General features: G+C 44.0%; 1 protein-coding gene across 1 annotated transcript in view; it reads left to right on the forward strand.

Annotated features, from left to right (window-relative positions):
- The first annotated feature begins 13666 nt into the window (after nucleotides 1–13666).
- Nucleotides 13667–15244, forward strand: part of LOC121376986 (calmodulin-beta-like) — a 65996-nt gene continuing 64418 nt past the window's right edge. Inside the window, exon 1 of the mRNA XM_041504805.1 lies at nucleotides 13667–13842. The gene's annotated coding sequence lies outside the window, so the exon portion shown is untranslated. The remainder of the gene's footprint in view (nucleotides 13843–15244) is intronic.

Raw genomic sequence — 15244 nt, forward strand, 5'->3', positions numbered from 1 at the left:
CCATTCAAACTAACTAGGTCTTTCTCGTTCCAACCAGTGCACCATAAAACTGGTCCATAAGGTCGTGGCATGTATCTGTGTTGGAAAGTGTGCATATATAGGTGAAAACCCCTATAAACCGACACCCTCAATACTAAGTAAAATGTCTGGTTTAGAGAGGATCCGGTTTAGAGAGGTTATTTCGGCACATTCTTTTTTTTTTTTAAAAACGGACCGTGGAATGTCCGGTTTTAGAGAATTTCGGTTTACAGATGGGTCCGGTTTGTGAGAGGGTTTCACTCGTAAATGATCCCTTGCTGCAATTTAAAAAAAATGTAGCAGGTTTCCTCTGAGTGACTACATCTCAAATTACCAAATGTTTTATGTCCCAAGGGATTCCCCGTCGTGCGGAAAAGTGAGGTATTGACTTAATGTGCGTCATGCACTACAACCGTTTCACATTCAATAACCGATGGTTAATTAATCAATGTGCTCCAGTGGTGTCGTTAAACAAAACAAATGTTTTATATTAAGATTTAAATCATTTTCTTGCTTAACTCACCAAAATCCCCGATCTGCCATCATGTTACAATGTCTTAAAACAATAGTTATCAGACGCACCGCTCCACGAAAAAAAATCTAATAATGATCACTGAGCCGAGTTTTCTGGCCAACTAGACCTCTTATTCGCCGTGTGATATTCCCAGAGGCTAATTAAACAACGTTCTGCAGATTCCTCACAGAGTTATCGGAGCCAGATAACAATCAGTTCAAGACTTTTGACATTTTCTTTTTTCACTGCGGGATCGCCTCAAAACTGAACTTCTGTAATGTCAGAGGAAATTGAACGCAGTGAGTTACTAGACTGCCCTACGCACCGACTGCTCCGCAACCAGATGGCAGTAATCGAGTCTCGATCAAACCAGACTGTACTTAGATTTTGTTTTTGTTTTTATTTTCGATCGTCTTGCGCTGATTAGAGGCTGATGATCTGGTCTCGTTCAATCTAGACCTTTCTTCTTTCTTTTTTTTCTTTTTTTAAATTCTATTTTGTTTTTGTTTGTTGTTGTTTTTTTTGTTTTTTTACTTTCATCTTGTTTTTTTGTTTTTTATTCTTGGGTTGTAGTGGGGTTTTGGGGGTTTTTTTAACTTTTTCTTTGTGATGTGCTGTATTATTAATTAATTTGTACTATACAAATAGTAAACTCGTCTGCTCGTCTCGCCAGCACAATAACAGACCTGTCTACTTTTCTGCCAGCATGTCTGCACGTGACTAGGTATAGCTCAGTAGTACAGCGGTTCCCTGGCCCTGAGGTATGACGAGTCGCAGGATTGATCGTCCGGAATGGACTGGGCTTGTTCTGTTTTTCCGTCGCCCTAACCAGTACGTTGAAGGTCGCAGTATTCTATGTCGACAGCGGATCCCTCTTCCTTTTCTTTCCTTTGCCCCCCCCCCCCCCCCCTCTCTCTCTCTCTCTCTCTCTCTCTCTCTCTCTCTCTCTCTCTCTCGCTCTCTCTCTCTCCTCTCTCTCTCTCCCTCTCCTCTCTCTCTCTCTCTCTCTCTCTCTCTCTCTCTCTCTCTCTCTCTCTCAGCTCTCTCTCGCTCTCTCTCCTTCTCTCTCTCTCTCTCTCCTCTCTCTCTCCTCTCCCTCTCTCTCTCTCGTTCTCTCTCTCTCTCTCTCTCCTCTCCCTCCTCTCTCTCTCTCCTCTCTCTCTTCTCCCTCCCTCTCCTCATCCCGTCTCCCTCTCTCTCTCCTCTCTCCTCCCTCTGGTCTCTCTCTTTAGGTATCTCTCTCTCTCCCTCTCCTCATTCTTTCTCTCTCTCTCTCTCTCTCTCTCTCTCTCTCTCGTGGTGGTGTCTCTCTCTCTCTCCTCTCTCTTCTCTGTGTGTGTCTGTCTCTCTCTCTTCCTTCTCTCTCTCTCTGTCTCTCTGTCTGGTGTCTCTGTGGTGCTCTCTCTCTCTCTCTCTCTCTCTCTCTGTGTGTGTGTCCTCTCTGTCTCTCTCTCTCTCTCTCTCTCTCTCTCCCTCCCTCCCTTCCCTCCCTCTCTCTCTGTCTCTCTCTCTCTCTCTCTCTCTCTCTCTCTCTCTCTCTCTCTGTGTGTCTCTGTGTGTGTGTGTGTGTGTCTCTCTCTCTCTCTCTCTCTCTCTCTCTCTCTCTCTCTCTCTCTCTCTCTCTCTCTCTCTCTCTCTCTCTCTCTCTCTCTCTCTCTCTCTCTCTCTCTCTCTCTCTCTCTCTCTCTCTCTCTCTCTCTCTCTCTCTCTCTCTCTCTCTCTCTCACTTGTTCCCCTCTAAAATGATCCATGTTAGTGGTCCAATATAAAATCCTAGTTATGCCAGTACCCGCGAACAGCATTGTGTGTGTTACGGTGTGCATTTCTTCATGGGGTTTCTTGCCATTTGGTATCTGGTATTCCAATTCTGTTATCGGTCACAAAAGTCAAATATATCACTGTTCATCTAACGGATATTTCTAGGCTGCGTGACGTTCGATTCTTTTCTTTTTTTTTTTTTTTTTTATTTTTCTTCTTCTTCTTGTTCTTCTTCTTCTTCTTCTTCTGCTTCTGCTTCTTCAATTTTCTCTGTCTTTTTTTTTCTATTTTCTCGGTCTTCGTTTTTTTATAACTCGTTATGCTATATATAAACGAGATGGCATCTCAAGGCCGCATCTGTCGATATTTAAAAGCCAGTTTGAATGTTTTCCCTGCAGAGATACCTACGAGAGAACAGATTCGACTTACTAAATGTCAGGTATCATCACTCCTGATGGAACAAAGCCACACGAAAGATCTGGGTAACCGTGAAACGGACGTCACATGTAACGCCCACAATTAGGCCACCGGGAGATAACTCCTGCTGTTTGGCGGGAAAATATTTCTCATAATGGCAGAATATACGGTATTTCATATGACATGAAAACACAAATGTTGTTGGGGGTTTGGGGGGGGGGGGGGTGCTATTCTGCCTGTGGGAAGCGCAAATAAAAGATCCCTTGCTGCCTGTCGTAAAAGAGTAGCCTCTAAAAAACAGTGTCAGAATGACCATATGTTTGACGTCCAATAGCCGATGATAAAATGTAAAAAATCAATGTGCTCTAGTGGCGTCGTTAAATAAAACAAACTTTACTATCATGCATTACACCCCAACCCACCCAACACTCAACCTCGCCAACTTTCTTGGAAAACATCCAGCAAAAACCCATGGCGAGGATCATTTTTTCCATAAAGAAATATAGACCCCCAGGTCCAGTTTTTATCGGGTTCATCTTTCACCTGACACCGGTTTGTATCTAGAGGGCAGAACGTAAAGTGTTAACACAATGCTTAATAAATAGATGGTCATTATGATACTGTTCCACTAGATCAAAAACGTCCGTGTCATGTGACGTCACGGCTCGTTGTTTCTCTCTCGAGAAGGGCAGACACACGAAGTGCATTAGTCACGGGATAATCGTATACGGACAGTAAGTATATGATACACCTCGTTGTAACATGGGGAAGAGAAGGGATAAAGTGCTGCACACAGAAGTGGAAAATAATGTACAGATTAATGTAAGTGTCAACTGTTTTGTTTTGACATTTTCATTTTGCATAAGTGCATAGGCGTCGGAAGAATCCATCAACTAGGGTGGGGTGGGTGGAGCGGAGCGGGCTGTTCGTTAATTCGAAAACGGAGATACATAATCTTCTGAGAGGCTTAGGTCGGTGCGCTGCGTTCGAGACGGGGGTGGGAGATCAGGGGGTGTGTGGTGGGGGGGGGGGGGGGACAACGGCTCCAACCCAGTGTTGAAGGAAATCTTTCGCATTCAGGCAAAAACACTATGGAGACTTTAGAGAAATATGAGTTGGCCTGAAAACTTATCATTACGTATTTCCATCCTGCATTTTACTCACAGTTTTAGTTAAAGGAACATTCCTGAGTTTGCTGCATTGTAATATGTTTCCGACTAATACAATACTTCTGCGATTAAACTTACATATTAAATATACTTTCTTGTATATTTGTAAGGAGCCCAAACTGGATTTCGTCTTCAAATAATTTCGTACGTACGAAAAAGACATATTTTTAGAAATAAAATGATATTTAACCTGATACAAATATTAGAACGATCAGAAACACGTTTAATATACAGCCACTAATATTTTATGCAGAAATGTATATTTGATATATAATTACAGTCGTTAAAACGTCTCTGTTAGTCGATAACACCTTATAAATTGCAGCAAATTCAGGAATGTTCCTTTAATATAATCCATGTGACAATGCGTATTGATTCGTTTATGACTTTAATATATAGCCGTTAATGCTAGTATTGTTAATGCTAATATGAATAAACGTTATCCAGATTCGAGCATTTTCGTATAATTCGGGCAAACATTAAATTGTCTCCTCAGAAAAATGGGAACCCGTGTTTCCCTCCACCCCGGAATCTGACGGCAGGGTTCCAGAAAGTACTGACCCGCTGACGGACGAGTTCCAAAGATGCAACTACCAATCCAACGGATCATCTGTCTTTTTTTTTTTTCTTCGTTTGCCACGTGATGTTGGTCACTTAATAAGTGTACTTAATAATGTTTTGTCAATATGTATATTATAATATTGTTAGTAATATATTGTTCTATATGCGGACTAATAGAAATTCTGGCGGGCTAGTTAATGATTTTCCATTTCTGCACCCCTGTGACGTCTATGAAGTGAATGAGGAATCTCAAGGGGGTATTCCATAACTGATAATATGGTAGAGAAGTGAGGAGGCGTGGTTATTTTTCATCACTGGTGTAGATGAGTTTCCTGCACCGTTTCTTGTTTTTCTTCTGTATTTGTTTTGCTAACAAGAAGGAAAATGTCTCCTGCCCCTCCAATTTCATCAGTTTTGGAGCAAGTCCAACGTTCACTGTTTGTTTTGTTTGAAACATATTTTATTGTATATGATACACAAAAGGATTGGGCACAAGTTATTCAACTGCACTGTTTATTTGTTGTTGTTGGTTTGGAGGGGGTGGGAGCGTTGTTGTTTTTACGTTGTATGTTATTGTTGTTGTTGGGGGGTTTTGGGGGGGGATTTGTTTTGTTTATTGGGTTTTGTATTGGGCGGGTTGTTTTCGCGGGTGTGTGTTTATTTGCTGGTATTTTGGGTGGGGTTTTTTGTGTGGGATTTTTTGGGGGGGTTGTTATTTGCGGGTGGGAGGCATGTTTCTTGGTGTCTTTGTTTTGTGTTTTATTACTGGGGGTTTTAAGTGTTGTATTTTTACTCTCTTTTTTTTTTCTTCTTTTTTTTGGGGGGTGGGGGGTGGTGGTGGTATGTCTTGATTACACGTGCACGAAGACGTCCCCCTCCAGCATCGTATGTAGTTAGCAGCCTTCCATTGACAATATCACACACATACAAGATAACACACACACGCACACACACGCACACACACGCAAACATTATACAAAACGCATACGCACACACAAAAATTATGCTAAACACACACACACACCCACACACACACACGACAAACATTATACAGGAAAAATACGACCCCTCCACCTACCCACCCACCCACCCACACATACACACACACCACCCTTTGTACACGCGCCTGTATTATTAGTGGGGGGGAGGGGTCAAAATCTCAATTCGGGCAAAAATTATAAGTGATATTCGAACAAAATGTGCTAACCTGAATCCTTTTTACCGTGTATTTCCATCATTCTACCCTTAAAATTAGTTGTAATCCGTGTAAAAATGCGTTGCAATTCGTTTGCAACACTAACCCTATGTAGCTGTTTGGTAGTAATGTTAATAGGAATAAATGTGGTTATCCAGATTCGGGCATTTTCGTTTAATTCGGGCAAAACCCAGCCGGCCCCCACCCACCCCCACCCCCTACAAAAACATGGGAGCCCGTACGCCCATGAGTCACTACGTGTATTTTAACATTTATACTTTTATGAATTTAGGTTTCACAGGCGAGGCAGGGCCGTAGGTAGCGGGGGGGGGGGGGGGGAGGAGCAGTTACTTTACTCAACCTCCACCCCCCCCCCCACCCCCCCCCCCTTAAAAACTTCAGACCTATCCCCTGCACAATTTCCCGCACACGCGCCCGGTGTAATAGGTTCAAATTACCCCCCGGTTCAGGTTCCCCCCGGGTAATTTGAACCTAGGTTCAAAGTACCCCCCGTAGTTTCAAATTCAAGTGCTCCGCAAGGCTCAATGGGTAGGTGTAAACCACTTGCATTTTCATCTTCAGAAATGTGTACACGGCTAGCAAATTCTCTGTTTACAATTACTATACAGTAATCTCTGCGTTTGATTAAGTGTCCCCCCCCCCCCCCCCCCCCCCCCCCATTTCTTAATGATTGCCGGGTCTGCAGTTTACATCAAAAATGATCCGGGCACGTGCAGTTCAAACCAGATAACAAATTACTCCCTCGTGTGTTTGTTATTCTCATCAAAGATATATAGACATCTGTCGAGATCTTTACGACGTTGTTACAAACCAGTCATAACAGGCTGTATGGAAATAATTATATCTGTTTGTACTCCCCTTTCAAGTGCATTTATAGCTGCGATAAATAATTATGTCCCTCTTAAAGCCGGTGATCCTAGTTATTTGTAAAATGTTTTCGGTAAATACAGGTCTTTCTTTATATACTTCTTATACACCCGTTGGTGAGAACAACCAATCTAATTAAAATTAGCTCCACTATTACATGTGGATCTAATAGCAGCCCGTTGGAGCTCATGTCCAGTTGACCTTTCATTCGACCCAATCAAAATCTTACTTGCAAAATCATGCCAGTGATTTGAAAATAATTTGAAAAGATTCGGGATTATGCCGAGGGTATACGAAATGATTCGGGTGAATTACGAAGTATGCCGGAAACTAATTTCAATATAAAGTTTTATATACAATTCGTTTCAAGACGGAACAAAAACCGTGATGATATAGCCATAAAATCTGTTTATACTAGTATACAATCCAGAGTTTATTACTGCACTTTTTCCTCTCTTTTTTCAATGCTGAAATAGACCAACAAGTTCGCCTATTGCATAAATAGTCTCGACCGATATTTTTAGAATTTGTATGCTCCCGAATAACGTTATAAAAGGTGAAGTGTAATTGGTCGATATTTAAATTGTTATTTATAGATGAAATGTCACCTGGACATGGGAGTCCACGCAATGCTGTTAGATCTACTGGTGAGATCAGTAGAGCTAATTTTAATCAGATAGTGAGAACAACATACGTTATTTTTGGTAAACATGGTTATTAACTCATGTACGTGTGTTAACAATTTCAAGACATACGACTGGCTGCTCCTAGGTAATGACCAGGTCACCACTGCCATACACCCAATGAAAAACTACATGATAGAAATCGATTAGTCTGTGACGTATAATTAACCTGACAATCATGTGTCTGTGACGCGTAAGTCAGCTACAAGTGTAACGGCTGTAGTAACTTTTAGTCGAAAAATATGTTCAAATTTGTTTAAAACCTGGTTTTTGAGGATGTGTAACAAATAGAATAATACATTCGTGTCCGTTAGATTCCATTTATCTCACAACTCGTTGTTTAAAAACGTATCAAACTCAATTTCGCTCGTTAGATACATTTTAAAACAACTCGTTGTGAAATAAATGGTATCTAACGGCCATTCATGTATTATTCTCTATATACCCGTCGGTGAGAACACAAATTCGTTATTTATCCTTAAATCACTGTGTATTAATATTTGGGGGTGGGGGGGGGTCATTAAAATTTTATGTCCTGGACGGAGGAGCCGGCGAAAGTCCACAACTGCACCCATGACAGGCGTGCGCTACAACAGCTTGTTCTGAATATGCACGTTAAACCCTTTGACCTGACCTGACCTCTCAGTAAACCGGCCTCGGTGGTGTCATGGTTAAGCCATCGAACATAAGACTGGTAGGTACTGGGTTCGCAGCCCGGTACCGGCTCCTACCCAGAGCGAATTTTAAGACCACTACATCGATTTCTCTGTCTCACTAACCACTAACAACTAACCCACTGTCCTTGACAGACAGCCCAGATAGCAGAGGTATGTGTGCCCAGGACAACGTGCTTGAACCTTAATTGGATATGAGCATGAACATAAGTTAAAATGAATAGATAAATGAAGGAAGGAAGGACCCTGGACTCGGTCACTGGCGGAACCGAATGCTGTGCCCAGGGTGGACGTGCTTGGACGTCTGTTAGGTGCATCCATTCATTCAGTTCAACTTATTTCCGTGCTTATATCCAATTAAGGTTCAAGCACGCTGTCCTGGGCACACATATCAGCTATCTGGACTGTCTGTCCAGGACAGTGGGTTAGTTGTTACTTATTAGTGGTTAGGGAGAGAGAAGAGGGTGTAGTGGTCTTACACCTACCCACCGAGTCGTTGAAAAAAAAATCGCTCTGGTACCGGGCTGCGAACCCAGTACCTACCAGCCTTATGTCCGATGGTTCAACCATTACACCACCGATATAAGCACGTAAACAGAGTTACTTGGACCTGAACCGAAAATATACTTAACTCCAAAAGAAACGCGAAAATTTTAAAATATTAAAAAACCCACATTTGAATAAACTATGTACAAATCGATTAAGTTGACCAATAGCCATCTTGTCAGCGTATCCAATTCCACATAACGCATGAAAAAAACGAGTACAGTGTGACGTCACGCACGTGCTGAAATTGACGACCAAAATCGATCTGGAATGCAAAACGGGTGGATCATGAAAGATGCGAATTGCACGTGAAACACTACCAGGCCTGGGTATAAAAGAAACGCCAGACAGCAATGTTCAACTCATTTTACGAGTAGCGATACAACGATGCCACGACTTAACGCTGATTCCAGACATAGAGCTTTGGGGAATTTGGAGGCCGGAATGGATGCCAGGCAGGTTGCACGTGCTTTCGGTGTCCATGTCTCGACAATCTACCGTCTCATAGACCGATTTCTACAGAACAACAACGTCATCGACCGTCCACGTAGCGGCCGTCCCAGAGTGACGTCACAGCGCCAGGACCGTTACATCGTCCGAACTCACATGCGTGATCGGTTCGTACCAGCCACCACAACAGCCCGGCAGACAGTGGGAACCCACAACCGCCCCGTTTCCTACACCACGGTACGACGTCGTCTGATCGCCATCCATCTGAACTGTCGTCGACCGTACATTGGACAACGTCTCACACAGCGACACCGCCTTGCACGACACAACTGGGCTGTTCTGCATCGACAGTGGCGGAACCGACAGTGGCAGAACATCGTCTTCTCCGACGAAAGCCGCTACTGCTTAGATAGGGCCGACGGTCGTATGAGGGTGTGGAGGCGTCGAGGTGAGCGCTTCACAGATGCGTGTGTTATGGAGAGGGACCGTTGGGGAGGGCCTTCCGTCATGCTGTGGGGTGCCATATCCTGGGGACGTCGTGTACAACCTGTCATCTTCGACAACAACGGCCGAGGACGCGGCAGGGGCGTCACAGCACAGCGCTACATCGACGAAGTGCTCACGCCTGTGGGTGGTGCCTTTTTTTCGCGGGTCACTGTCAGATGGTTTACCAGCACGACAACGCCAGGCCACACACGGCACGGGCCACCCAGGCATTCCTGGCACAGCACAACATCATCACAATGGACTGGCCAGCTTTAAGCCCGGATCTGAACCCCATCGAGCACTTGTGGGACGAGGTTCAGCGCATGATGAACCAACGCCCTGCTCCCGTGGTGACACAGCAGCAGCTCCGCCAGGCCGTCGTGGACACCTACAACAACGTGCCCAGGGCCTTCATCAGGAACCTCTTCCTCTCCATGGGTAGGAGGTGTGCGGCGGTCATGGCCAGCAATGGCGGACACACCCGCTATTAGTGGACATGTTTGAGTGGCATGTGACGCCATTGAAGAAGCGCCATGGCCTTGACATTTCAAATGACAATGCGACCTCGATTTTTAACATGTCAATAACATGAAATCTCATCTTTACGAATTGTTTAAGTTTTTCATAGAAACGATTATTTTAAGAACTTTGGGACGTATTTCAATGAGTGCACTCAAAACCTCCAATCTACGTATTCGCGTTTCTTTTGGAGTTAAGTATACTTTCATCCCAGATATGATCAATGCTCAAAGGAATGTCGACCTTTGACCCAACAACGTAAACAAACTGTGCGATGTTAAAATATAAGAATAAATAACTTTACTGATAACATATTTTTAAAACTTAAGAAATAAATTGTTGTTGTTTAAGAACTATTTTGTTTTGGTGTCTAAATATTGTAGGTGACAAATGTATATCAAAAGCCGTGGTACGTGCTATTTTGTCTGTGAGATGGTGCACATAAAAATATTCTTTGCTACTAATGGACAAATGTAGCAATGAATGAATGAATGTTTAACGACACCCCAGCACGAAAAATTCATCGGCTATTGGGTGTCAAACTATGGTGAATGCAAAACATTAAATGATGAACCACATCTACTGACAAATGTAGCAGGTTTCCTCTCTAACACTATATGTCAGAATTACCAAATGTTTGACGTCCAATAGCCGGTGATTAATATATCAATGTGCTCTAGTGGTGTCATTAAACAAAACAAACTTTCTTTTCTTGAGATTTTCATTTCAACTTATTTTCGTGTTTATATCCAATTAAAGTTCAAGCACGCTGTCCTAGGCACACGCCTCAACTATCTGGGCTGTCTGTCCAGGACAGTGAGTTAGTTGTTAGTTGTTAGTAGTTAGTCAGAGATAAGAGGGTGTAGTGGTCTTACAACTATCCATTGAGTCGTTAAAACTCGCTCTGGGTGGGAGTCAGTACCGGGAGGCGAACCCGGTACCTACCAGCCTAATGCCCGAGCTTAAAATGGCCTAAGCACGACGCCACCGAGGCCGGTTTCCTGAAATATAAACAGTTTAATGCTAAAATGATACTCGAGTTAATATCAACAAGTCTTATAAGCATGTTTTATTATCTTTCTATAGTTAACGACTCAGCTATGCAAATGTCTTAGAAAGGCTGAGTCTTCAAAGTAGCAAGGGCTATACTGTGCAAGGTAATACATAATATATTGAATGTGTGTAACGTTTTGTAACTAATTCACACACACTAGGGCCGCTTCTTCTATAGAAAACTATAATAATATATACATATATTCATATCTCACTTTGTTGCCTGTGTTGAATCATATGTCATGTGTTGAAAGAACCGGGGGGGGGGGGGGGGGATCAAAACACAAAACGTATTAATAGGGAAGGAAAGGAATGTCACATTTTAAAGTAAAATTTATTTTGTTTAGCGACTCCACTTGAGCACATTGATTTACTGCTATTGGATGTCAAACATTTGGTAATTTTGACATATAAGTTTAGAGAGGAAACCCGCTATATTTTTCCATTAGTAGCAAGGGATCTTTTATATGCACCATCTGACAGACAGGATAACACATGCCACAGCCTCTGATATTCCAGTCGTGGTGCACTGGCAGGAGCGAGAAATATCCCAATAGGCCCACTGACGGGGATCGATCGCATCAAGCGAGCGCTTTGTCACTAGGCTACGCCGCCCCCCCCCCCCCCCCGTCCCGTTGTCACATTTTAAAATTGATTATATGTAAATTTTGGTGGTTATGGTTATTTCGACTGATAGAAAGAGAGGAAACCCGTTACCGCAACATCGGAGGCCACCCACAATGGGGGTGGTGGCACCCACATTAATTTTATCGTGTTAGGGTGTGACTGGCAAATATAAAAAGTGGGGGATGGGGGTGTTTGGGGTGTCCTTCCGAAAAAGCAACGGGGGGTGTTCTGGAGTAAGTCTCCTTCCCCCTTTTATTTTCCAATATACTTTCCGGGGGAGTATGACTTGCCGCAGTCTAGACCCCCTCCCCCACCTCGCAAAAATTCCTGCACACGTGCCTGACAAGGCAACTTTCATGTGTACTTCCCTCAAAGATAAGACAGCACATGTCATAGTCTTTGATATACCAGTCATTCGACACTGAATGGGGCGGGGAAACCTGAGTGCATCAATGTTGAGGGCGGGACGTGGCCCAGTGGTAAAGCGCTCGCTCGATGCGCGGTCGGTCTGGGATCGATCCCCGTCGGTGGGCCCATTGGGCTATTTCTCATTCCAGCCATGGTAAAGCACTCGCTCGATGCGCGGTCGGTCTGGGATCGATCCCCGTCGGTGGGCCCATTGGGCTATTTCTCATTCCAGCCATGGTAAAGCACTCGCTCGATGCGCGGTCGATCTGGGATCGATCCCCGTCGGTGGGCCCATTGGGCTATTTCTCATTCCAGCCATGGTAAAGCACTCGCTCGATGCGCGGTCGGTCTGGGATCGATCCCCGTCGGTGGGCCCATTGGGTTATTTCTCGTTCCAGCTAGTGCACCACGACTGGTATATCAAAGGCCGTGGTATGTACTACCCTGTCTGTGGGATGGTGCATATAAAATATTCTTTCCTGCTAATCGAAAAGAGTAGCCCATGAAGTGGCGACAGCGGGTTTCCTCTCTCAATATTTGTGTGGTCCTTAACCATATGTCTGACGCCATATAACCGTAAATAAAATGTGATTCCCGCTGTTGTCCCGATTTCGCGACTCATCGCACCTTCGGCGAGCGCTCTACCAATGAACTATAGCTCGTCCCAGTTATAAACACTCAAAACAATACAGCATATCCGAAATACCATGGTACGTGCTGTCGTGTCTAGAAAAGTGCATATAAAATATCCCTTTCTGCAAATGAAAAAAAAAATGTAGCGGCTTTGGTTAGGATTTAGGATCTACTCGGACGTCTGTATGTGTGCGCGTGTGCACTCGCGCGTTCGTATGTTTGTGTGTGTGTGTGTGTGTGTGTTTGCGCGCGCGCGTGTGTGTGTGTGTGTGTGTGTGTGATCGCGTGTGATCGTGTGTGTGATCGCGTGTGATCGTGTGTGTGTGTGATCGCGCGTGTGTGTATGTCTGTGTGTGTGGTGTATGTGTTCGTGTGCGTGTATCTGTAAGAGTATGTGTGTATATATGAGAATATGTGTGCGTCTGTGTGCGCGCGCGTGTGCACGTGTATGTTTGCTGCTGCGTGTGTCTATGTGTGCGTATCTGAACATGAGTGCATGCGTGCTACTATACTGTTTTTCCAAACCAAGAACTTAAACATGAGGACATACAAACCAGATTAAACCCCATCCCACCCACCCCACCTCACCCCACCCCACCCACCCCACCCATAATCCACGCCTGTAACCGTACTCTCATGTGCGAAAGGGTAACTCGGCTGGCAACACTATTTATCTCTAGCCTGATGTTGTTAGGGGGTAGGGGTAGGGTGGGGTAGGGGTGGGGTGGGGTGGTTGTGAGTTGGTGGGGTTGGGTTCGTTTTTGTTTTTTTCGTTTGTTTCAAAGCGTCGACTGAACAGGTCCAGCTGTTTATTTATATCTCCACTACAAATTCTTTCTTTCTCTTGTTTCAAAGGAAATAAAATAATTTAGGATAGGACACAGCCGTCAACTAATATATATATATATAATACCTCTGATACAAGACGGTGTATATTAAGTATCGCGCAACCGACTTAGTGACGTCAATGGGTCTTCGGAGCCGGTCATTTCTTGTTTATTGTGTACTTCAACACATGTACCTTAAGTTTACCAAAGCGTATCGCGTTAGCACCGTGTGCACAAATTTTGCACTGGGGTCTGTCCCAAATTCCTCCGCCCGTGCGCACAATATCGTTCCAGGGTTGTTGTTTTTTTTAAATCTCAAGGATAGAGCAAAACAATCTGTAATAGGGGGTCTTTGTAGTACTCGTGTGTAGATGTCTGCCCCCACTGGAATCCGTTTTCACAGCGAGTACATCTAGGTAAGTGTGTTTATATATTACTGTTGAATTAGCGTGTGATGTATTGGAGGATGACTTGGCAGTATGTGGGTGACTGTTATGTTTAATGTTTAATATTACTACTGCTGAAGTGGGCAGCTGACGTGTTACATTTCAGGCACTTGCTTGATCATAAGGGCGACATTGTAAATTTTAGACTTGTAACTCCAGAGTTCGAATCTCATTGCTGACACAATGAGTGCACAGTAGGAGGTTTGTTTTGTTTTGGGGGTTTTTTGTTTGTTTTTTTGCAAGCCTCACACCACCCCTCATAGTTCTTTAATTCTACCTGCCTGTCTGACAGTCAGTCTTTCTCTGTCTGTCTGTCTGTCTGCCTCTCTCTCGCTCTCGCTCTCTCTGTCTCTGTCGCTGTCTCTGTCTCTCTCTCTCTCTCACACTCTCTCTCTCTCTCTCTCTCTCTCTCTCTCTCTCTCTCTCTCTCTCTCTCTCTGTGTGTCTCTCTCTCTCTCTCTCTCTCTCTCTCCTCTCCTCCTCTCTCTCTCTCTCTCTCTCTCTCTCTCTCTCTCTCTCTCTCTCTCTCTCTCTCTCTCTCTCTCTCTCTCTCTCTCTCTCTCTCTCTCTCTCTCTCTCTCTCAGCTACAGGATGCCATAGTTTAAAATGTGTCAAAACTAATTTTTCTTTTGTTTAAGTTTATTGGCTTTAAGGCGAGGCGACACTATACGAGTGGCTCGTACGAGAACAGCCTATTTCATAGCAACCGAAAATTACAAATACTGTTTATGTCTCACACGCGTGTAACTACCTATGATATATTTACAGTGTTTAAATATGTGCCTTTAAGAAAAACTGGCTTCGTAAATTTGGCCCGTAATATTTGACGTCATACAATCGGGGGTCGGGGCGTAGCCCAGCGGTAAAGCGTTCGCTTGAAGCGCGGTCGGTCTAGGATTGATTCCCGTCGGGGTACCCATTGGGCTATTTCTCGTTCCAGCCAGTGCTCCACAACTGGTGTAACAAAGGCCGTGGTATGTACTATCCTGTCTGTGGGATGGCGCATATAAAAGATCCTTTGCTGCTAATAAAAAAGAGTAGCCCGTAAAGTGGCGACAGCGGGTTTCCTCTCTATATATCTGTGTTGTCCTTAGCCATATGCCTGACGCCATATAACCGTAAATAAAATATGTTGAGTGCGTCGTTAAATAAAACAGTTCCTATTACAATAGGCAATTGTCGTACGAGGCACTCGTATCGTTTTGCGTCGCTTTTAGCCTAAAGTTCGACTGATTTTCGTCAAATGTGACCTGTTCGCCCTTCGCACGTTAAGTACGTTACGTACGCAATGTCTCTGTGATGTGCAAGGGATTCATTAAATGTTTAATATCCGTTGGTGTTTTCCCCTGGTAGGAGTTAGTCAACACTAAC

The sequence above is a fragment of the Gigantopelta aegis genome, chromosome 7, assembly GCF_016097555.1.
Source record: "Gigantopelta aegis isolate Gae_Host chromosome 7, Gae_host_genome, whole genome shotgun sequence".
Taxonomy (NCBI): domain Eukaryota; kingdom Metazoa; phylum Mollusca; class Gastropoda; order Neomphalida; family Peltospiridae; genus Gigantopelta; species Gigantopelta aegis.